The sequence below is a fragment of the Podarcis cretensis genome (genome assembly GCF_951804945.1).
Source record: "Podarcis cretensis genome assembly, chromosome: 3".
Taxonomy (NCBI): Eukaryota; Metazoa; Chordata; class Lepidosauria; order Squamata; family Lacertidae; genus Podarcis; species Podarcis cretensis.
In genome coordinates, this window is record NC_137172.1 from 21,208,066 (window position 1) to 21,231,313 (window position 23,248).

General features: G+C 43.4%; 1 protein-coding gene and 1 long non-coding RNA gene across 2 annotated transcripts in view; one reads left to right on the forward strand and one right to left on the reverse strand.

The window, feature by feature from the left end:
- PRKCE (protein kinase C epsilon) overlaps positions 1–23,248 on the reverse strand; it is a 333,254-nt gene that overhangs the window by 306,505 nt on the left and 3,501 nt on the right. The window lies entirely within an intron of this gene.
- LOC307212061 lies at positions 6,276–7,867 on the forward strand. Its single transcript, XR_013836784.1, has 2 exons — positions 6,276–6,682; positions 7,445–7,867. It is a non-coding gene; the product is annotated as an uncharacterized lncRNA (long non-coding RNA).

Consider the following 23,248-nt stretch of genomic DNA (forward strand, 5'->3'; position numbering starts at 1 on the left):
TGAGAATCAATCACAGTCAGTCCATCACTTGAAAAATACAGTGGTACTTTGGTTCTCAAACTTAATCCGTTCCAGAAGTCCATTCCAAAACCAAGATGTGCTTTCCCATAGAAAGTAATGCAAAATGGATTAATCCATTCCAGACTTTTAAAAGCAACCCCTAAAACAGCAGTTTAACATGAATTTTACCATCTAACGATACCATTGATCCATAAAATGAAAGCAATAAGGAATGTACTGCAGTCACACAATCAAACCATCAGTAGCTGAACTGGGTTCCATACAGTCAAAAAAACAAAAGAGCCACAAAAACACAAAATCAATAGCAAAAACAGATCTCAGTGTAACACTCAAAACAGAAGTGTGGCACTCATATCGGAACCGTAAGACTCAAAATGGAACACATTCGACTTCTGAAAAAAGTTCGCAAACTGAAACACTTCCGGGTTTGCAATGTTTGGGTTCCAAGTTGTTTGAGTACCAAGGTGTTTGAGAACCAAAGTAAAGACTTTAGAGCCGTCTTGGCCAAAAATGGCAACTAAGCATTTCGTTTCGGTGACTGTTACCTTGGTTGAAGGAGCCATTTGGCGCCTAGCTTATCCATCTGAGTTTCTAACACTGGAGCTAATTAGGGGTCACCTGCCACTTTAATAATGCATAGCATTAGTCCAGAGCACTGTGGGAAATGTAAATGTGGGAAGGCTCAACTATTTGGACCAGAAAAAACTTGAGCAAATCACTGTCTCTCAGCCTAAACTCTCTTGTAGGAATAAAATTGACAATCCCCATCTACACAGCCCTAAGCCTCTTGTGGGAATGGCAGAATATAACGGTGGTGAATAAGTTAAAATTTCTTTAAGTAAGGATTCCACATCTCTATTTTACACAGAGCTACTTTATATTCACAGTAACTACGGCTGTTACTCACAACTTCGACCTTTCTCTTCACTTCCTACACCACCCATATTTTTGCTTTGTAGTTCATTATGCTCGCATTTACACTGTAATTATTTTTATACTTTATTGTAACCCACCAAGCAAATAGGATCAAAGGGCAATATATTTTTTAAAAAATCTTTTGAATGTATGAACAAAGTCAGAAAAAAAATCTGTTTCTGAAACAACATTAGTCACTTCAGAACATACCTCTATATGCATAAGCGGTGTGCTAATCCTGAAAATAATCTGATCTTGTTGCTACTATGGAGTTTTGAGCAACATAAAATAGACCTCTCTCAGGTTCCGTTCTCAATCCTCCTCTTTCAATGAATGGCAAACACATAAAAGGAAATCACTTCAGGGATTTCCCTTAATCCAAGACAACCGGCAGCGTCAGTGTCTCAAGGCACATATATTGATCACCTCTCTGAACCTTGGTTATTATTTCTGTAGAATGGGGCTAAATATAACTTTAGCTAACTTTAGCTTATCTGCACAACAGGCACTTCATGATATCTCTGAGCTCATCTCTGATCGCTCCACCTCTTTTGGTACCATTGACTGATCCGATCTGATGTCACAATGGTCCTCACCAAAATAGATGCTGGAGCCCATAACTGAGGGACAGCTGTGGCATAAGAGGGCAACCCTGCTCCACGGTTGTGGCTGGAGGCCTTGCAAACATAGAGAGTTGACTGTATAGTGAAGGGATGGCAAATCTGTGGTCCCTGAGATGCTATAGACTCCAACTCCCATCAGCCCCAGCCAGCATGGCCAGTGGTCAAGCATGACTGGAGTTGTAGTCCAGAAACATCTGAAACACCACAGGTTCCTTGTCTCTCCTTTGGGTTTAGAATTCCAAAATCTACAGGCAATGCTGCGCTAAATTAAATATTGTTGGGTTGCATTAGCACTGCAGGCAGTTTGAGTGGCACTTAAGAGGCACAGCCTTGTTGGGCAGTTCTTCTGCCTTTTACCACAAACAGACAAGCAAGGGCAGCTCCTTTTAAGATAGCATAATCAAAGCAATGTTTCTAAGAAGCACATCGCTAGTAGCAGACCGTGAGCGGACGATCTGTATCTAGACAACCAGCAATTATTTTAAAACAGCGCTTTCTTTATTTTGGTGTGTTTGTTGTCTTGATTACTTCACGCTTGCGTGGTTTATGTGTGTCCACTGCCAAAGCTTATGTACACTGCTGAGTAATTGAAAAAGGAGGACACAGAAACCCAGGCATCCCATCATCCCTGGTAACACAAATATTGGGCCATGTGATTGGCACCTGGGTCTCTCAAGAGGACAGAAAGTCTCTCACACATGTTGCTGGGCCTATTCACCTCCCCCTCTTACCACCTCCCCCTCTTACTCTTGTGATTTGCCTCCCCATTCATGTGGGTTTCCATTCTTATTCTTCATCCTTTCAACCCTCTTTTCTCCTTTTCTCATAATTTTCTCAATATCAGTCCAGGGGTTGGCAACCTGCAGCCCATGGGCCACAAGCGGCCCACGGGGGTCGTTTAAACGGCCCATTAGCCACTCCCAAACTGAGCCACCTGCTCAGCGAGTCTCTGTGCACTGCGCTAAATCGGTGCAGCACGGAGTGGGGACTCACTTCCGTGGTGCCGGAAATCACATCTGCAGAGATGCAGACGCCGGAAACTGTGTCTGCACAGACGCGATCCAGCCCAAGGGGCAATCACCACAGGAGTAAACCAGCCTAGGCGAGGTAAACCTTGCCAACCCCTGTCATAGTCCCTATTGTTCCCCTTTGCCTTTTCTCACCCCACCTTCTTTTTCTCTCCCCCAATTCCCCACTAGGGCTGGGCGATATCTAGTTTTCAATGTCACGATATATCACCAGCTAAATGTCCCGATATGCCGATACAGTGGTGCCTTGGATTAAGAACTTAATTCGTTCTGGAAGTCCGTTCTTAACCTGAAGCACCACTTATCTAATGGGGCCCCCCGCTGTGCTGCCGCAGCCGCACAATTTCTGTTCTCATCCTGAAGCAAAGTTCTTAACCCGAGGTACTATTTCTGGGTTACTGGAGTCTGTAACCTGAAGCATCTGTAACCTGAAGCGTCTGTAACCCGAGGTACCACTGTATATCACAATGCCTGAAATAAGGGTAGGGCTATGTAGAGGCACTGGCTAGCTTCACAATTTTTCCTACATCATGGTTGTTGCCGGTGCCCGCTCTTGTGATTCGCTGCCTCCCTGCATGAGGCTGTCAGAGTTAACAGAGTTAACAACGCTTACAGGAATTGAGAGAAGCGTTGGCTGGCTTCACAATTTTCCCCACCAGTGTGGTGTAGTGGTTAAGAACTGGGTTCGCGTCTCTGCTCTTCCACATGCAGCTGCTGGGTGACCTTGCGCTAGTCACACTTCTTTGAAGTCTCTCAGCCCCACTCACCTCACAGAGTGTTTGTTGTGGGGGAGGAAGGGAAAGGAGAATGTTAGCCGCTTTGAGACTCCTTAGGGTAGTGATAAAGTGGGATATCAAATCCAAACTCTTCTCCTTATTGTGATTTTTGCATAGCGCGCGCACACACACACACACACACACACATTATGATTTGTGATATATTTCCAGGTCAGAAATTATGAAACCAACACCACGATATGGACTTCAAACCGGTTTTGGACGATATATCAATATATCTATCGCCCAGCCCTACTTACTGCTTCCACAAAATACTTTTCTATCCCTTCATAGCCTTCTCAGGGAAGTGGGACATCATTCAAGTCATAGTTGCTCTGGAATTTCTTCCAATATTAGCGCTCAAACTGAGAGCATGTAAATCAGTAAGCAGCGGCAGCAGCCATGGATGTGGTTCACCACTAGCAAGACACAACATGGTAGAAGTCAATAACTGGGGAAAGGGACTGTGTTAAAGTCTGTGAGTTTCTGTAGCTTTCTGCCCCAGCTGAATACACCTGTACTGATGTCTGGCCTGGGCTGGCAAGCCACCATTTTAAATTTGTCACAATGTCTCCAACATTGTAGTGCTGTCTGAAGCATTGTGAGAAATCAAAATGGCCACCTGCTGCACCCATAGCTGTCAACCTTCCCTTTTTTTGTGGGAAATTCCCTTATTTCAGCGCCGTTTTCTGCTGCTTCCCATTGCTATCCTGGATTGTTAGATATCCCATAGACTGTCTGCGGGATAGGTGAGGCTGCTGATCCCTTATTTTCAAATCCGAAAGTTTACGGCTATGCTGTTTGATCCCTTATTTTCGAGGCTGCTGATCCCTTATTTTCAAATCTGAAAGTTGACAGCTATGGCTGCACCTGCATCATGCAAACCCATGGCCAGGGGCCCACCAGATACAGGAGAACAACATGCCATTGGGCCCCTCAGACTTTGAGGGCCCAAGTTCTAGACTGGCCTGAACCCTCTCAATTATGCTTTGCCTGGAAAGTTAAGGTTGGGGAGTAAATAAATCCAAACCCCCAGAGAGAACAGATTCTGTTCTTTCACTAGTACATTTGGGACTCCATACCCCCTTCTAAAAAACAAACAAAAAAACAACTGCCTGGTTTTTAAATTCTGCAAAAACATTTGCACCCCAGAGGAAGGCAATATTTTGCATCAGAGGCTTTTGGCAGGTTAAGAGAAGGTGTGATTACATGTCTGTCTTGGTTAGAGGCAAGCTAATTCTACCGTAGCAGATAGAGGAAGTTATCACACTCATATTCAACCCGCCTCAAATGCCTGCTAAGCAAAAATAAATCTATTGATCCACAGCAAAGATATTTTCGAGGAGATGCTGTGCACAACAACAGGGATTGTCAGAAAAAGGAAAAAAACATATTGCAAATTTGGGATGGTAACTTGAAGGCACGCTCCCTGCATTTCAGAAACAGATTGAGATGGGGAGAATAAGCACATGGGGCTGCAGAAAAGGCAACCGACAGAGCAGAGCAGGTCATGGGCAGAATTACTCTAAACACCCGTCAACCACACGGCCATAAAACTCGCCTGACCAGTTCCAATTGGGCAACGCCAGGGAGAATTTATTCCCTATAAGCATTGCTGCAGCTTATTAAGTAGAGAGACACGGCTGTCAAGCAGGAAGTTGCAGGAACACTGGGCTGGTCCAATCTGTTTTGAGCCAGACAAATTAATTGGAACGACTTTCAAACAGTTTTGTGGCTGTAATTCTGCAAACAGTAGTCTATTCATGTCATCTGTACAATGTGTTAAGTGGGTTTCTACATAAACAAGATTCCAGTGGCTATTGCTCAGGCCTGCCCCCTTCATTGCCTACTTGATGACAGGCCTGAGCTAAATCAACCCGGACAGTACCTACAATGCACATAAAACAGATCCAGAACTCGCCCCAAACCAGGCCCCCTTAACCCTAGGCAGCCCAGAGAACAGAACCTCCATCTTTCAGGAAGCATCGCTGAGAGGCAGAAAAGAACTAACAAAGCTATTGCTGTTAATTTATTAATGAATAACAACAACTATCATCATCATCATCATCATCATTATCAGTATTATTTGCCCCAAAGTCCCGGAACAATGACAACAATTAAAACACCATGTGAAAAACAGTTTAAAACAACTTACAATTAACTGAAATAAAACAGGTCCAAAAAACATATCTCTCAAGTGTCAAAAGCCAGGGCAACGACTATAGAAATGCAACAATGGATCCATGGATCATGTACAAATTCCAGCACTAGCTGTTGGTGCAGTAGGGTACAGACACCCTCCTGCCACCAGCATCGCTGCAGCCTGCCAAGGTGAGCCACCAGGAGTGGTGGCTTGGTCCCGGTGGGGCACACATGCAGCCTTGACCACTCGATCCTTATCCACGAAAGCTACAGTGGTGCTGATGTCCGGAGACTGGCTTCACGGCTCCGCCCCAACCCACTGCTGAATGCCACAAAGGACAACAGATAACACCAACATTCCTTTTGGACAGTTGCAGGGACATTGAGATGAAAACCCACCCAGTGATTTTGTTCTTATTCCCCTAAGGACAAGCCTTGCAGGCAGTTTTCCACTAGGCCTGAGAGGGCATGGCCTTGACTGACTCCAGCTACAAAAGATGAGGCTGTTGAACAAACTACTGGGCTGGGGTTTTGTTGTTATGGGGCAGTGCTTGCTGTTGGTTTTCTGTATCTTTAATTTAGATTCTGTTGTGATTTGTGTGGAAAGTGTTCAGTTAGTTTTTGTATTTTTTTAAATGTTTAATATATTGTTTATGACTACTTTTCTTCTGTTGTACTTAGCTATTTTTTCCCATGTTGTAAGCCACCTTGAGAATCTTTTTGAAATGTGGAAAGGCAGATTGCAAAAAAAAAAGTGTATGTATAAAAAACATACAAAGTTATCCAAATACGCTGATAATCCAAACGCATACAATATATAAAAGACTAGATAGCCACCATTGAATAAAGCAGGCAACTTTAGCTTTAGCTTTAAACATATTGGCTAAGTACCCCAAAACAATCTTGGTAGTTTCGGGGGTATCATCCCTCAACAAATATTGGATTACAGACTCTTCATAAATCGATATTTTAAGCTGTAAGGGAGTCACTAGGAGGTCTCTGTGATTGGAGTCAAGAAGAGGGCAATCCAAAATTATGTGATGTATTGTATCTGGTGTTTTCTTTTTTATATATACAGTACTAATTTTTGTTAAATTTTCTGTTTTACAATTTCTCAGCGCTGGGCTGAGATGAATGTTGAGAGGAACGCCGGGGGAATCAGTGTTTTACTGATAAGGTGAGAAGGAAAACAATGTATGTATAAGGTATTTCTTTTTTATTCGTTTGTTTGTAATGAAAACAAGGCTGGAATACATCAAAATACTACATCCCAGAAGCAATGTAACGTTAAACTGCCTTCCCCTCCCATGCATTAATTCTGAATATTTTTAAGAGGCATGTTAGGCATGTTGCAAAAACAAAAATCTGGTCCACTTTAAAGAAAAAAGACACTGCACATGTCAAGAGATGCTCAGTTCAAGGTACTGGGATATTTTAGTGCAAAATTTGGTAACCCTGCTGCCAAGAGAAAGGCCAACCATCTCTGCTGTGAAAAAAAAAATCTGATATTGCAGTGGGTTGAAGTGAGTCAGAAGCAATGTAAAACCATGGTTTGGCATTCTGCGGATGGGCATTGCTGGACCCCCAGCTAGAAACTTGGTTTCAAGTCTACAAGCAAACCATGGTTTACTGGCTCCGGGAGGAAATGGCAAACTGTGCCTTTCCTGACTCCAGGAAGAAGAAGAGGAGTTTGGATTTGATGTCCCGCTTTATCACTACCCGAAGGAGTCTCAAAGCAGCTAACATTCTCCTTTTCCCTTCCTCCCCCACAACAAACACTCTCTGATGTGAGTGAGGCTGAGAGACTTCAGAGAATACATAAACCATGGCAAGTCAGTATATGAAACCATGATTAAAAGAGGGTCTGGAAACCATGGTTAAGCAACCCTATCTTCTCTGCGCATTTGTTAGGCACACATTTTATTTCCACATTCTACAGATTTCAAGTCTTCAGCTTTACTTCTTAATTTTCACCCCAACTTCCCAAAGATTGTAGCACTTGCCAAACGATCTTCTCACACTTCAAATCTTGCTTAGAAGAAGAAGAAAGCTGGTCTCTGATCCAAACTTTGGATTAAGCAGTAAGGATTTTGAAAGATTTGTGACAAGCTACTCAGACTTAAATTAGAAAAAGGGGGGACTCACTTGGCTAGAGTACATGTCCTTTCTAAAGAGACTGTAACTGCCAGAATATTTTAAAACATGTCAGTTTTGATGCCCACAAATTCATTTAAATAAGGCTTGAGTCTTGACAAACTAACAGTACGGTTTCTTCATCCTATATGAGTGTTTTATTATCAGAGACTGGATAGCAATAAGACCCTTCACGTTTATGTGTTTTAAGCCTGTATTTTTTTAAAAATAAATAGATGTTTTCCTGGGCACACCTGAGAATTCTGGCAGAAAATGGCATTTGGGCAAATTTTCTGCAAATCAGAAAAATGTCCAGGTTTTCCTGGACTTATGGCAAGGGGGTATAAAATATTTTTAAAGTCATTTCTAATAGTTCAGCAACATTTGTCCAGATTTTCACTTTTCAGAATATTGCAACCCTACTTCAAGCGAAAGGGAAACAAAATGATGATAAGACAATCAAGAGAATAAAACTGATTATGCAATGCTTTTAAGAAACGAAATCTATGAATTCAAATGGTTTCATATATGAAATTGTTTTATATACGCTCTTACTGTTAAATCGCTTCAAGATGTTTCCCGAGAAGTGAATCATAAATGGAACGAGACAAACAAATCATATCAAATGTGTTCAAATACGTTATTTTCTAAATGGTTGGAAATGTGTATGTAGAAGTTTTATTTCCCCTATGCACCCCCCAAAATTGGCTAAAAGTACCAGTCACCAGGTGCTGTAGAAGTGGTCTGTTTTCTATCCAACCTCAAGGAACTGCTATATTTTCTACAGTGTACCATAAAAGTAGTGCCTGCTTTCTGCTGGTCAATGACAGGCACCCCCAAAAGTAGCTCTGCTGACCACAGGTCCTCTCCTCTTTAAATCAGCCCTTTTGCACATTTGAAAACGGCTATCACACTTCCCCCATAATCTTCTTTTCGCTAAGCTAAAGATGCCCTGGTCTTCCCAGCTTTTTCCCACATGGCCTAGATTCCAAAGCCCTTATTATCTTTAGTGCTGTTCTGCAAACCCAGCTCCCTTCTCAGTTCCTTGGAGCACAATGTGAAAAACTAGCTACTGATCTCACATGCAACATTCTCTATTTCCTGGACCCTGCGCTTGGTGAATCAAGGCTCCCCATTTTGTTTTCAGGGTGTGGGTGTGGGTGTGGGTGTGTATGTGTGTACTAGACCTGTCATTGATCAGGGTTCAGTTCTCTCCGCAGGGAAAGCCTGCAGGACTTAAATTTAGGATGGCCACTTACATATTACTAAAGAAACAGGAAATTCATCAAAAGACATCATCTTGAGTCAAAGGACGCAACTTTGCATCAGTTAATTTATACACACAGGTGCAATTTAATATATAATTACTATAATTAATCCAAAAATACAATTATCATCAAGGCCAGCTGACACTACATGGCAAAATACCTGGGCAAATGTTTGCTTAAATAATTTCTAAACCGCTTTGTACAATGACCTCTCTATAAAGCTTACAGGCGTATAACCATCACAAAAAGTGCATTTGCGTGTGTCATTTTCACCAATGTATTTGTGTTTATGCACGCTTTCCCCCAATATATACACTTTCAACAATGTCTGGTTATCAAACCGCATAGCAAAATTTGGATAATGGTGAAGTTCAAAGGACAGCTGTGTTTCGGTTCACTTACTGATTAAGAAAGTGCTTCAAATTGAATTATTTTCCTTATCCTTATCCTAACCTGATTAGGTAGGAGCTCCCTGGACTCATCCTGGCTGCCAGCCCTTGGTACCTATGCGGGTAGGTCTCAGCCTCCTAAATTGCATTTTGACTACAGTAAACTGCCCAGTGTGATCTTTGGATGAAGGGTGGTATATACATTTAATAAATAATAATAATAATAATAATAATAATAATAATAGTAGTAGTAAAGTGGAAAAGCAAAGTCTTCCATATGCATAGCCCTGGACATTTTATGCATGCTGCGCTGATAAAACTCAATGCATAAGAAAGGAGAACAGTATCGTTAGAAGGGAAACGACGTCTGCTCCACGAGTCTGCTATGAACACAGCATGTTGAAGCATAAGAAGAGGTCAACGTGCGGCTGACCTGCACTAAAATGATTATGATTTAATTCCGTGTCCTCTGGTTACAGCAGAACTCCTGGCTCTGTCAGCTGCAGTGAGTTATCACAGCAGGCAAGGGGAGGCCAAGCAAAAAGCTGAGAAGCAGGGGCAGTCACTGAGGCAACCTTTGCAATTAAATCAGCACACAGAGAGCAGCAGTTTGATGGCTACAGCATGATCCTTGCAAGGGCTACTGCCAGAGTCCCTAAATGAATGTGTTCTGTACCCTGCATGTTCATCTCGTTTATCTGTTCTTTTCCTTCCTTCCATCCATACCAGCCTCTGCTGGAAGAATATCCTTTCTCAACGAAGAGTTTCGCTTTGAGTAAAGAAGCTCGCTGGCGCAAAATGCAGCGCTTTAAAAATGGAATCGGAAAGAAAGCGTTGTGGCTCACCCCGCCAGCCTGCCATGGCTTCTATGGTTCTGTAATACTTCATTCCATTCCCCCTCCCCAGCAGTAGACACTCAGCACATCTTCAGAGTATTTGGGGGAACCCCCTCCTGATGTTTTTTTCCAACTTCCACAAATCTAGGGATTTCCCCAAGCAAAGCCACTATAAGTCATTGCTTAAGTTAATTGCTATTATATTTTACTAGTGTTATGATCAGTCTCCCCCAGTGTGATGGGGTCAGGTGGTCCAAGCTGTACTCAAACTCAAAGGGGGGGAGCTTTATGAAACCCACAAGTCCCCACCCCCCAAAAAAAACCCTGACTCCCTCAATTTAATTTGTTCATTTGTATCTTGCTGGCATCCGTCTGCCTCGGGGGACAATGGAGGAGTGAGCCTTTGGGGTTAAAGCTAAAATGTTGGAAGGTTGCAGCGCTTGGTGTGGCAATAGAGACCAAAGCAGGTGACACATGTTTTGTTGCAGCTGGGGCAGAAGAAGGCGTCCAGTTGTGCTGCTACAGATGCACCTTGGCTTTCTTCTTCGCAGAAGTCATTCCTCCTATGGTCACTGCTCTGGATACACAACCTGATCGTCTGTCGCCAGGCACTGCGGTCACCTGCAAGGGGTTCCCATGTGGCAGCGTTGATGTTGCCTGTCTTCATGCCACCCGCAGACTGTCTCGCCAGAGTGGTGCATGTTCTATCTCCCACTGGGACTACTGCGATGCGCTCTACGTGGGGCTACCTTTGAAGGTGACTCGGAAACTACAACTAATCCAGAATGTGACAGTTAGACTGCTGACTGGGAGTGGCTGCCGAGAACACATAATACCGGTTCTGAAAGGCCTACATTGGTTCACGGTACGTTTCCAAGCACAATTCAAAGTGTTGGTGCTGACCTTTAAAACAGCCTCGGCCCAGTATACCTGAAGGAGCGTCTACACCCCCATCATTCTGCCTGGACACTGAGGTCCAGGGCCGAGGGCCTTCTGGCGATTCTCTCACTGTGAGAAACAAAGTTACAGGGAACCAGGCAGAGGGCCTTCTCAGTAGTGGCACCCGCCCTGTGGAACACCCTCTCACCAGATGTCAAAGGAAATAAACAACTACCAGACTTTTAGGAAACATTTGAAGGCAGCTCTGTTTAGGGAAGCTTTCAATATCAGAAGGACTATTGTAATATTTTGTTGGAAGCCGCCCAGAGTAGCTGGGGAAATATTATTATTATTATTATTATTATTATTATTATTAATAATAATAATAATAATATGATGTCACGTTTGCAGAGTTGGTCTGCCAACAAGGCTGATGCCCGTTGTATCTAGTAATAATTGCAAAACAATTCCCTTTCTGCAGTTGATTCCAAGACACACCCAGCCCTGATTTCTTACTGGGGCATATTAGGGCATGTGGTAACTCCTTAGTTATCCATCTTGTGGATGTCTCTTTAACAACAGTTTTAATTGAGTGATCTAAGGGTTCAGCTCCATGCCTCCGAAGGCTTCACCTGCTGTTTATGCCAATCAATCCTCTCTTAAAGGGACATAAAACAGTCCAGAACTTTTAGCTTTCTGGCCAGTTGGCAACCCTTGGTTCCCAGAAAACTTTTTCAAGGTCTGAAAGCAGACCTTGGAATGCTGTTGTCTGATCCTTACCAGGCTTACTCAAAAGCAAGCCCTATTTATTTTACTTGTAAAACTAACATCCTGGCCACATGGGGCAACAGGCACATCACGCCAAAGATTAACAAAAACAAATGTCTTTTTTTAAAAAAAACAACACCAGAAAGATATTTCTCATGCACAAGATTGTTCGGCCATTACCCACATTGCTCCACCCCAAATAAACTCCAAAACACAATAAAGAAGTCCTTTGCTAGCTTCCTAAAGCTTAAAAAACAACTCAAAACTGGCAAAGCTCTTTAGGGCGAGCATGCCACGCCAAGAGCGAAATGCATTCTTAAACCCTGCAGAGGGTGGAGAAAGCTACTTTGGGGAGCAATTTAGAGGGGGGGTACACCAGATGGAAGAAGGTTTAAGTGCTCCTTATACTGCTTTCAGCGCTGCCTTCCTAAGAATAAAACTGGCATATTTGCTTTAACTTGTGTTGTGAATTTCATGGGGTGCCCTAGGGGCATCCATGTGTTTTTGGACTTCAACTCCTATCAGCCCCAGCCAACCTGGGCAATGGTCAGGCATGATGGGAGTTGTAGTCCAACAAACACATGGAGGGCACCAGGCTCCCAACCATTATAAAAAGTATGGCTCTCAGTCCTATTTATTTGTTTACTATATAAATAAGGGTAGAGATGGACTACAAGTTTCATTGTTGACCATGCTGGCTGTGGTTGTCGAACTCCACTGGATGGCATCTGGATGGCCACAGATTTATATAAAGCCACCCAGTAATGTTGTTCTGTCTCTAGCTTGAGAGCACAATACTAATACTACTACTAATAGTAATTTTATTTATTTATACCCCACCCATCTGGTTTGGTTGCCCCAGCCACATAAAATGACAAAATGAAATTAAACACACAATATCATTAAGTTGTTTAAAAATCCAGCATACAGAAGAGTAAAAGTAGATTAAAATGTGATTATGACCAATAAGCACACTGCTTTTTATTTTTAAAAAAGGCCTTAGAGGAGAAGAATGTCATCTCACCTGGTGTCAAAATGACAGGTAAGCATTCCAGAGGGGTTGGGGGGGGGAGAAACTGTTGATTTACAGCCCATTTTAGCTTGCGTGCTTTCACTCATTTTGTTTCCACATAACTCCCTGATTTTTATTTTAAAATCTTCTAAAGCCACATTTCAAAGGCATATTTTGATATAGTTAATATTGCCAAGAACTGTGTTGCAATGCTCCAAGAAGGGAGAAAAGAAAAGAAAAAAAGCCAGGAGATGGAGAGGTGTGGGTCAGGTCACTTAGCACACCAGGATTAACAGAGTTCAAATTCCTGGTTCCGACTGAAATCCTGACAGAATGGAGGAGCATCAAACCACTTCGACCTGGGGAAAAAACACAGCTTGCCTCAGTCTGTTCTTGTTTCAATCAAGATGGCTACCCTGGCACAGAGTGAGAGAAAGTGCACCGCCGTTGACAATCTAGGGTTGCCATATTTCAAAAAGCGAAAAGTTGAGCTTTTCTTCGGCAAAGTTGTTGAGCTCTTTTTAAGGAAACGCACCAAAATCTACATTTCCGACATAGGCTGCCATACATCCGGACATTTCAGCAATTTGCACCCTGAATAACCACAACCTTGCTTCCCCAAAGGTTCTTCCTTCACATACTCCACAACAACCTGCGTCTTTTCGAATGTGCTAATATGGAAAGGCAAGCCAGACGCAGCAACTCAAAGGAAAGTTCTTAGGGAGGAACAGAGTTCTGTTTGGACCAGGGTTGGGGAGCATCCTCAGCTGGGAAAAGACAATATCCCGCTTCAGATACAACAGCGAATCAAGTACAGCCCTGTTGCTTTCGCACTGAGGTAAAGTGCCAAGTTAGAGCCAATCTCTGTTCACCTGGTGATGCCACACAGTCCCATCCTTGAAGCCACAGACATCTCCCCCACAGTGAAATGCAATTAAGCAATACTTTCATTTATCACGAAACAAATCAGGCAGTGGAAAACGGGGCAGTCTGAAAGGAGAGCATCTCACTGACATGTCTTTGGAGCTGGCAAGACTGTGGCATGGAAGAAATGGAAGGGGGGTGTGTGTGTGGGTGTGCATTCACGTGACAGTCAAACAAATCCTTGCTAACCTCCCCACCGCCACCCCCCAATCATACACACAAACCAAAAAGAAAAAATTCTGAGTTTGGAAGGCTCCTTGTTTAGACAGAGGTTCTTAAATTCAGGCCAGAATATAAAGCTTAAGTGCAGCTTTATTGCATTCTTTCACAGAAACCCGAGGAATGTGCGACTAAAACCTGTGATATCTCACTTTAATTCAAGCAATGTGATCGTTTGCAACGGAGGAGCTTCCTTCTCCTCCCCTATAAGGAGAACCACAGTGCAGCCATTTTTTGGTGACTGCTTCGGAACAAGCTGCGGCAGGGCTGAGGTGGGCACTTGACAAGGCCTGTGTCACCAATTGGCGGGAGGGTGGCATACATTGCCAACCCCCGGAGCATCCCCCAACCCTGCTGTTAAAGTACAGTCATACCTCAGGTTACAAATGCTTCGGGTTGCGGACTACTGAAACTCAGAAGTACCGGAACGGGTTACTTCCGGGTTCCGGCGGTCGTGCATGCGCAGAAGCGCCGAATCGCAACCCGCGCATGCGCAGAAGTGCTGAATCGCAACCCGCGCATGCGCAGATGCGCTGCTGCGGGTTGCGAACGTGCATCCCGCACGGATGGCGTTCGCAACCCAAGCATCCACTGTAGTCAGATGGAAGAAAACAAAAGGGACAGCTGTGGGTGAACCCCCCCCCCCTTTTCCACACAACCTGAGGCGCAGGTGGCCTCGGTGGCTAGGCTTACCTACGGCCTAGTGGTTAGCATGCTAGGACTAGGACCTGGGGGTCAAGGGGTCAAATCCCCACTCGGCCATGAAGGTCCCCAGGTGACCTTGGGCCAGTCACTTTCTCTCTCTCTGCCTAGCCCGTCTCATAGGGTTGTTGGGTAGGATAAAAATGGGAAGGAGACGAACTACGCCTGCCACCTTGAGCCCTTTGGAGGAAAGGTGGGGTACAATTGCAATAAATAAACAAATGCAATAAATAAATAAAGCAAGCAAGCCAAAGGAGGTGGCGACTCCTCTGTTAGTCACTTGTTGAGTTTCCTAGCCGAGTGGGGATTTGAACCCTGCTGTGGTGAGGAACCTGGCCTGCCCTATAGAAAAACCTCACTTTTCTGTACCCCCTGTTCAGGAGAAAAAACCACACAAACTCCAACGCAAGGGCTAAATAATTTAGGTAATGAAGCAATCTGGATAATGTATGTTCGGATGATGATAATGATAATGTAGACTGTGGGAGGCGTTAATGCTCAAAAGAACTGAGAGATGTTATTGCAGTGATCCTTCACAACCATCATGTTTAAGCTGATAAGACTCAGGATCAAGCCCTCTCTTTCCCGTTGTCTGGCTGCGAGTGCCTCATTTGTGTAGCCAAAGGGACACCATTCACACACTAAATGTAAAGGATGAGCTACCAAAAATTTGGAAGGTAGAAACCTGAAGAATCGATTAGAGGGGGAGACAGTAGGCAGGAATGAAAGAAGGAGGAGGAGGAGGAGGAGGAGGAGGAGAAATGGAATCTTCTCACAGAATTCATGAAGTATGCTATAAATGTTGATGAATGTAACAGTTTTTCTACGTGGTAAAATATTAATATATACACACACATAAATGTATAATGTAAGTATTTATAATGTGTGTATGTATTAATATTTTACCACATAGAGAAACTGTCATATTCATCAACATTTATGTTATATTTATTCTTCAGTAAGAAGATTCCATTTATCTTTATTTTTTCCCGCTCTTGTCTACCACCTCTCCCTATGTAATGTGTTCATCAATGTGAGGTGTTGTTTTTAAAGATTCAATAAACTATATTTTTTAAAAAGCAAAACAGGAAAAATATAAATAGCACAAAAAAGAGAGGTATGTCCTTGGGGGGGGGATCCCAAGCTTTGCAGAAGTACAAAAAAAGGAACAAACTCAAGGCGGGGGAGGGAAAACCCAATTTGGACTGTTTGGTAGCCATCTATCTGCCTAATACTAGGCAAGGATATTTCCTCAGCTAGAACAGAACTGTCTAATCTGAGTGACAGCAGCTCTCCAGGGTCCTGGAGGAGAGGGCTTTCCCATCACCTCCTGCCTGACCCTTTTCCATGGAGACCCCAGGGCTTCCTCTATAGGCCCTTCTGCATGCATGGCATGTGCTCTCTTCCACTAAACGACAGTTTGGTCAACACACTGCAATGGAAAGCATAATACTGGTGGTCAAGAAAAGAGGTTTAAAGACTCTCTCAAGGCAAATCTTAAAAAATGTAGTATAAACACTAACAGTTGGGAAACACTTGCCTATGAGTGTTCCAGTTGGAGAACAACCTTTACCAAAGGTGTCATGGGCTTTGAAGACACTCGAACTCAGGATGCAAGGGAGAAACGTGCTAAGAGGAAGGCACGCTTGGCAAATCCACACCATGATCAACTCCCGCCCGGAAACCAATGTCCCCACTGAGGAAGGACATGTGGATCCATAATTGGCCTCCACACTCACTTACGGACTCATTGTTAAAACCACGTTTACGGAAGACAATCTTAATCGGCTATGAGTGATCGCCAAAGAGAGAAGAGAAAGAGATTGGGAAAAGCCTGATGAGGTTACCCAAGGTCCCTTCCACACTACAATTCTATACTTCTATGACTCTATGATCTCAACCTAATGGCTTGACGGTAGCTTGCTCTCTGTATTCAGCCCTGCACTTACTTTCCTCGATGTGACGATGGAGGACTAAGATGCCTCGTGATTCATGCGGCGGCACAGCCACACAAGATGTGTGTCTTTCGTTCCACACAAATCAGCTCGCTCAATGGAGATGTCCGTCGCAAACCTGGCACCCAGAAATCTCCACGTTGTCACAACTGGACCCTCGCTGGTAGCTAAATGTGCCTCGCACCCGGGGAATTTCGAACACTGGAATTGGCCCATGGTGACTTAGGTGTGAAGGAAACAAACTTCTATTCATGCTCAGATGCGATTATAGATTCTATATATCTATATATCATTCTATATATAAAGATATTATTATATTTTTACTTTACATACTCCAAGCCTAACACTTAGCTTTCAAAGCATGTTTCAGGGGTGAATTTTTGGCTTAAATAAACTCCTGTGTTGAATTTAACCCACTGCTCTGGCCTGGGAGTTTCTGAGCCTGCAGTTTTGCTGAAGTGAAGCAGGCATAAACCTGATCAAACTCTTGTTTGGGAGGCTGACAGGAACCTCTTGTAAGAGCAGGACAGAAGAACTATCTGCATTTTTAAAAATGCTTCAGGTCCTGTTTTCAAAAGGCACGATGAACAATTAATCCTATGCATACTTTCGGGGGGGGGGGGACAGACATATCCTCACAACAGTGTTATGGTTATTATTCCTTGAGGCAGAAAGATAGCATTTTTTTAAAAAACAACGCCATAATAATATTTCCATTTTACAGATATGGAACAAAGTAAAGAGGAAAATCAGTGGGGCTTAAGGTCATAAGACAAACCCTTCTAGATCAGATCAAGGCCTTTCTAAGCTAGGATCCTGTTTCCTACAATGGCCAACTGGATGCCTATGGGATGCCAACTGTTCTTGCCTAATATTGTTCCCCTGGAAATTGTTCTTCAGCGCCTCTGATTCTGGAGGTAGTCACAATGGCGAGTAGCCTTTCACAACCTTATTAAAAGTACATGTGATTGAAGCCAGGTAGCTTAGAGACATATGAACCTAGAGTCCTCATTTCCAGGCCCGGTATGTTCTCCTCCCTATTACACAAACTCACTTCAAAGCAAAATTATCAGAACATCAGTTGTACACTCCCAGATAAGTCTACACCCAGCCTCCTAATTGTGACAAAACAGGCTGCATGTTAGCTTTGAGCCTGATGTGCTAAGGTCAGAAGCTTTGATTTATTATTTATGTAGAACCATCAATTCAACAAGGTGCTTTGTAGGATGGTGTGTGTATATATATATATATATATATATATATATATATATAATCCACCTTTAGGAGCTTACAATCTAAAGTTCATCAAAGAAGGGAGAATACAACAAAAAGGGGAAGAGCCTGTAACAACGTACTAATATTTTAAATAGAGGACTGGGACATTGAACTAAAAGGATGAATTTGTATTTGAGGAGGATTATAACAGAGCTGGGAGGTAACAGCGAAAAGATGCTCTGGCAGAGAATTCTAGGCATAAAAGTTGACCAATGCCAATCAAAGCCCTTCCTTCAAAGCACACATTTGTCACTGTCATGCCATAGCACTTCATCCAAGCTGGCCTACTAGCGATGCCATTCATTTTTCTTCACTATGGCTGCAACGGTTGATCTTCTCAGAGAACGCTCTTAAGAAGTCAGAGGTATTTGAGATGCATAGCCGCGCATGTGCACTGGGTTACAGCCTTTTGGGCTGTATCCAACATTTGTCCTATTCAAAGTAAGCCCGTTGAAATTAATGGACATGACAAATGTAGGTCCATAGATTTCAGTGGATCTACTCTGAGTATAACTTGGCTGCCTATATAGCCCTGCAGCCGGTTTTTGCAATGTTTGACAGGCAGTTGTTAGAACTTGAAGCCTGCAAGCATCAAGGAATCTTTGCCCTATTCTAGGCATAAGGTTTTCCATTCTGTAGTTCATGATGTTCCCTGAGCATTGAACTTCTAAAAGCCAGTGTTCAAGACTCTAGAAAAATCATACCAGTCTCAAAACCTGTTGCCAAAGATGCACCATTGCCACAAATAGCTATATTTCTAACTGCTGCTTTCAAAAATGGCCATTGCTGTAAGTATGCAGTCCTCCCCCCCCTCCCCATCGCCCACCACACTAAAGCATTCCTTGACCTCATCCCACCATTAAACCATTTGATACATGGCAGCAATTGTATAAAATAAGGTCTCCCGTTGGCCATCTCCTAAGATTCAGATGTAGCCAATGTAAGTCAATAAAGGATTGGATTGTTTGGAGAATTGCCGAATATTCCACAATCTAAATGGAAAACTGCTTTGTGCATGCATGCCGTGTTAGCACAACAGTTGCTATCGTGATTCTTTAGCACTCTACTTGTGTATCGCTGCTCTGTAACCATGGAATCAGTCTACATCACAGTCATAACAGAGAGAGATAGAGAAAATATCTAGCATCTTCCTGCAGAAGAACAAAACACTCCAATCTCTTAAAACCCATCTGTCTTCAATGGGTGGGACATGACCAGCCTTCAGGTCATCCCAATGGCACTGCTGCCTCCCTCTTAGTGATGTTTGTGTTGACTTAGAAGAAAGTAAGAGAGGAGACATAAATGTACAATAAAAACAAATTAACATTGGGGTCAAGCGTTGCAGGTTGGGATGAGAGGGATCTGGAGTCTCAAAAATTGACAGTTTCAATCTCAAACAGCATGTTGAAATATGTGAAATGAACTACGACAACCAAAGCAAGGGAAATGACTAACTGCAATGGGGTTGTGTCTCCCCATCAAAAACAATAGAGTGCTCTTTTTTAATGCGCAGAATTGGCTCCGGTGCCATCTCCACATATAGATTCCTGAACTATTGTTCTAGAATTCTGGAACACTCCTTTGTGCCGACATTCCCAGATAAAGAATGACATTTGCTTGCAACCGCACCACTGATAATTATCTTTAAGTTTTTACCGAGGAATGTAATCAAGCTGTTAATATGCTGATAGGACATGTTATCAGCGCGCTTGGATTTTGGCAACTCTTAACCTAATAAGAAAATGCAGCTCTGGGAGCAGCGCACCAGAGCATTATGCTAGATGCTAACAGAAAACCAGCTGTAAGACATCAGAGATTTAACATGTCAGATCTCAATGTTCCCTTAATACAGGGGTGGTGGGTGAACCTGAGGCCCACCAGATGTTCCCAATCCACCAGCCCCAGCCAACATGGCTAATGGTCATGTTGGGTTGATGAGAGCTGTAGTCCAACCCCATCTGGAGGGTCAAATGTTCGCCATTCTTGCTCTAATACCTGCTGTTGGAGACCGGAAAAAGACAGTGTTTGCCCAAATTATGAGTAAGAACATGAAGAGTTTGACCACTGGTCCATTAAGCTAAGTATTTTCCATATAGTCCAACCGCCTGCAACGCAGGAATATTTTGCCCAGCGTGGGGCTTGAACCCATGACCTTGAGATTAAGAGTCTCACGCTCTACTGGCTAAGCTGAGTCCTACCTGGACGTCTTTCCCTAAAAATAGCATTGCAAAGAAAAACAAAATGAAACACTAACAACAAAGTAGGGGAAAACAGAATGCAATTAAAGGAAACTGGGAGATCGAATACATACTTAAAATTGTTATTTGGAACAAGGCTGCCCTCACTGTCAGAGACAGTATGCTGGGAATTACAAGTGAGAAAAGTGCTTTTGGGGGCTCCCCATCAGCTTCTGGCTGGCCACTATGAGAGCAGAATGTTGGACTAAGTGGGCCTTTGGTCTGATCCAGAAAGGCTTTCCTCAAGTTCCGAATCATTCCTTCGCTCGTACAAATTTTATAAAAGCAAATGCAAGGAATCAAAGTACATGTTACATGAATGTTCAATTAATGTATGTATAACCTTTATGCGTGCATAAGCCGATTTAGACCACCTCAGACTATTTATGTCAGGCATCCCCAAACTCGGCCCTCCAGCTGTTTTGGGACTACAACTCCCATCATCCTTAGCTAACAGGACTAGTGGTCAGGGATGATGGGAATTGTAGTCCCAAAAACAGCTGGAGGGCCAAGTTTGGAGATGCCTGATTTATGTGGATTTAAATTTGAACTGTACTGCTATTTAAATGCACGTTACTAGGGGCCGGTTTATGCCTTACGGAGATGAGGGATGTGCTTGCCCACTTTGAAGCCTAGGACGAAAACTGCAGTGTTTGAGAGAGGGAGGGAGGTACGTGCGTGTGTGAGAGAGAGAGAAACAGGGGAGGCATAGGGGCAGTGGTTCATCAGGGTAAATGGAGCACTGCCCCCCCACACCAGTGTGCCCTCAGTTAGCCCCCACCTGCTAGCCTCCTTACTGAGGACCAATCAGGGAATGGCTCTGCCTGTCACTGCCTCTGGCTCCACCCCTTGCTGCCTTCACTCCTACCAGTTCCAGTGAGAACCAGCCACCAATGTATTTCTGGGGCAGGCAGCGGGCAGGTGTATTTAATGTTAAAAGGCATGTGATAATCACCCGATAAGATCATGTGACATGGAAAGAACTAACGGGCCATTAGAGATACAGGAACCAGGGTCAACTCAAGGCACAGAGGTGTTTTATTTTTATCTTATTAATCGGCGGCATATAAATTTAATAAATGAGGATGATGTAACACTGGGGTAGGCAACCCAGCACTGTCCAGACTACAACTCCCATCATTCCTGACCTTCGGTCATGGTGACTGAGATTGATGGGAGATGTAGTCCAACAGCCGCTGCCTAGAAACCGCTTTCCCACACCTGTTTAAAACAACAAGCTGGTTATTGATGCAGCAAATGGGATTCACTGATCGATCATCACGCAACTACTAGCATTTAATAAAATAAAATATTACCACTCCTGTTGATTTTACGGCATCTTATCTGACACTGAACCCGCTGGTGACAAAGGTTTATTTTTATTTATTTTTAATCTTGAATTCAGGAAGCCACTTTCAGGAAGAAGAAAAATAATAAAAACTCATTTCAATTATACATCTGTTTCTTTTTCAAGACAGCCCTAAGGATCCCAGCAGGTGACGCTATTTAAAATTGCGCGCTTCCCCTTCCCCAGCACCCCCCATTTAAGAAACAATGGTGATTTACGTCAGCGTAAGGATTCCTCCTTTTAAATTACCAATATATTGCTTTCTGCTTCTTTATACCCGTACCAATGGATATTTGCTTAAGGCCACTTCACGTATTACATTTCAAAGTGTACGCTTAAAGAGAAATGTTTCAGAGTACTCTTAGAAAAGCCAGCATAACGAACACACAAGGCAGTGTACCTGGGGTGTCAACACAGTCTTCTATCCAGGAGCAAACCATGCAAGATGTGCCTTCAGATCATGGCTTTGGGACATCTGAATACAGTACCAAGATGGGACACCTTTGGCCTTCCAGATGTTGACAGGCTGCAGCTCCCTCCAGCCCCAGTCAACATCTGGAGTTGTAGTCCAACAACATCTGTAGGGGAACAAGTTCCCCACATTCCTATTAATGGGACCCTGTTTGTTCCAAAAGTAAAGTTCCCTATTTTCTCCAGCATTACTTTTCCTAGAGCTTCCAAAATTAATACCCTTTTTAGCTAGAACACTACGTCGCAAACTGGGACGCAATCTTGGGGCTGCAGCAAGACATCTTACCAAAAACAATAGCAACTCAGCATCCACACCTGAATGCTGACAGCATATGGCTTCATCAGTCAATTTCTAAATGCTTCCTGTGAGATGGCGATGCCAACGCAGATATACCTGCACCAGTCAATTTGTTCCCACTGATTTATTCCTTTTATACCATATCAGAAAAGACAGCGCAAATATTTCTTAAGTCAGATGTATCATCACCAAACAATAATGGTCCAAATTCATGACTCTTTACTGTTTGAGGAGGTGAGCTGCTTGGCACAGTGTGGCTCAGCTGGGAATTTGCTTCTTCCAGTGGTTTTTTCTTTTTCTTTTATTTGCAAGGGGAAGATTATAAACACCCTGGCTCCTATCGACCTGTGCAAAAAGGGAGGTGAATTCAGCATCCTTGCAAACCTAGAGCAGTCCTCGTGTTGTGATCAGAACCTCCCAGCTTCAACCCCCCGATATATCCAATTAAAAAAAATTGTTTCTCAGAAAATATAACTAAGAAAAGCCTCTGGCTGAAAACTTGCAAAAGCTGCTGTCAGTCAAAGTACACAGCACTGCACTGAGTGGTATCCTGCGAGAGAGAAGTCGGTGGAAGTGGTCGAACACACATTCACAGTGTTTCCAGGTATTTGCTTACAGGACAGAACATATGTGCTCAGACCACGTCTACCACAGAATGCCTGTCTGCCTTCACCAGCTTCCTATGTTCATTGCCAATTCTGCTCAAGATTGCAGAGACAGGATCAACAACACCCTCTTGGGTTGAGTTCCTGCACACTGCAAGACCCAAAGTCTTTTCACCTGCATCTGAAAAGCTAATGCGGCCCAGCAAGATAGCAGATCTCAGGCAAGCAAGCTCAGTCAATCCCTGCCAAGACATGTGGAAAGTCAGTCTCTCTTGGTCTCCCCATCTGTAAAATGGGAATAGCAACCACACAAGATTGTTCTGAACCTAAAGGCTGCAAGCTACTTTGTTTGAGTGATGTGCCATGTAAACAATCATAACAACAAGGGCTTTTCTAAAAGGCTGCCAAAATATGTCTACAGGCC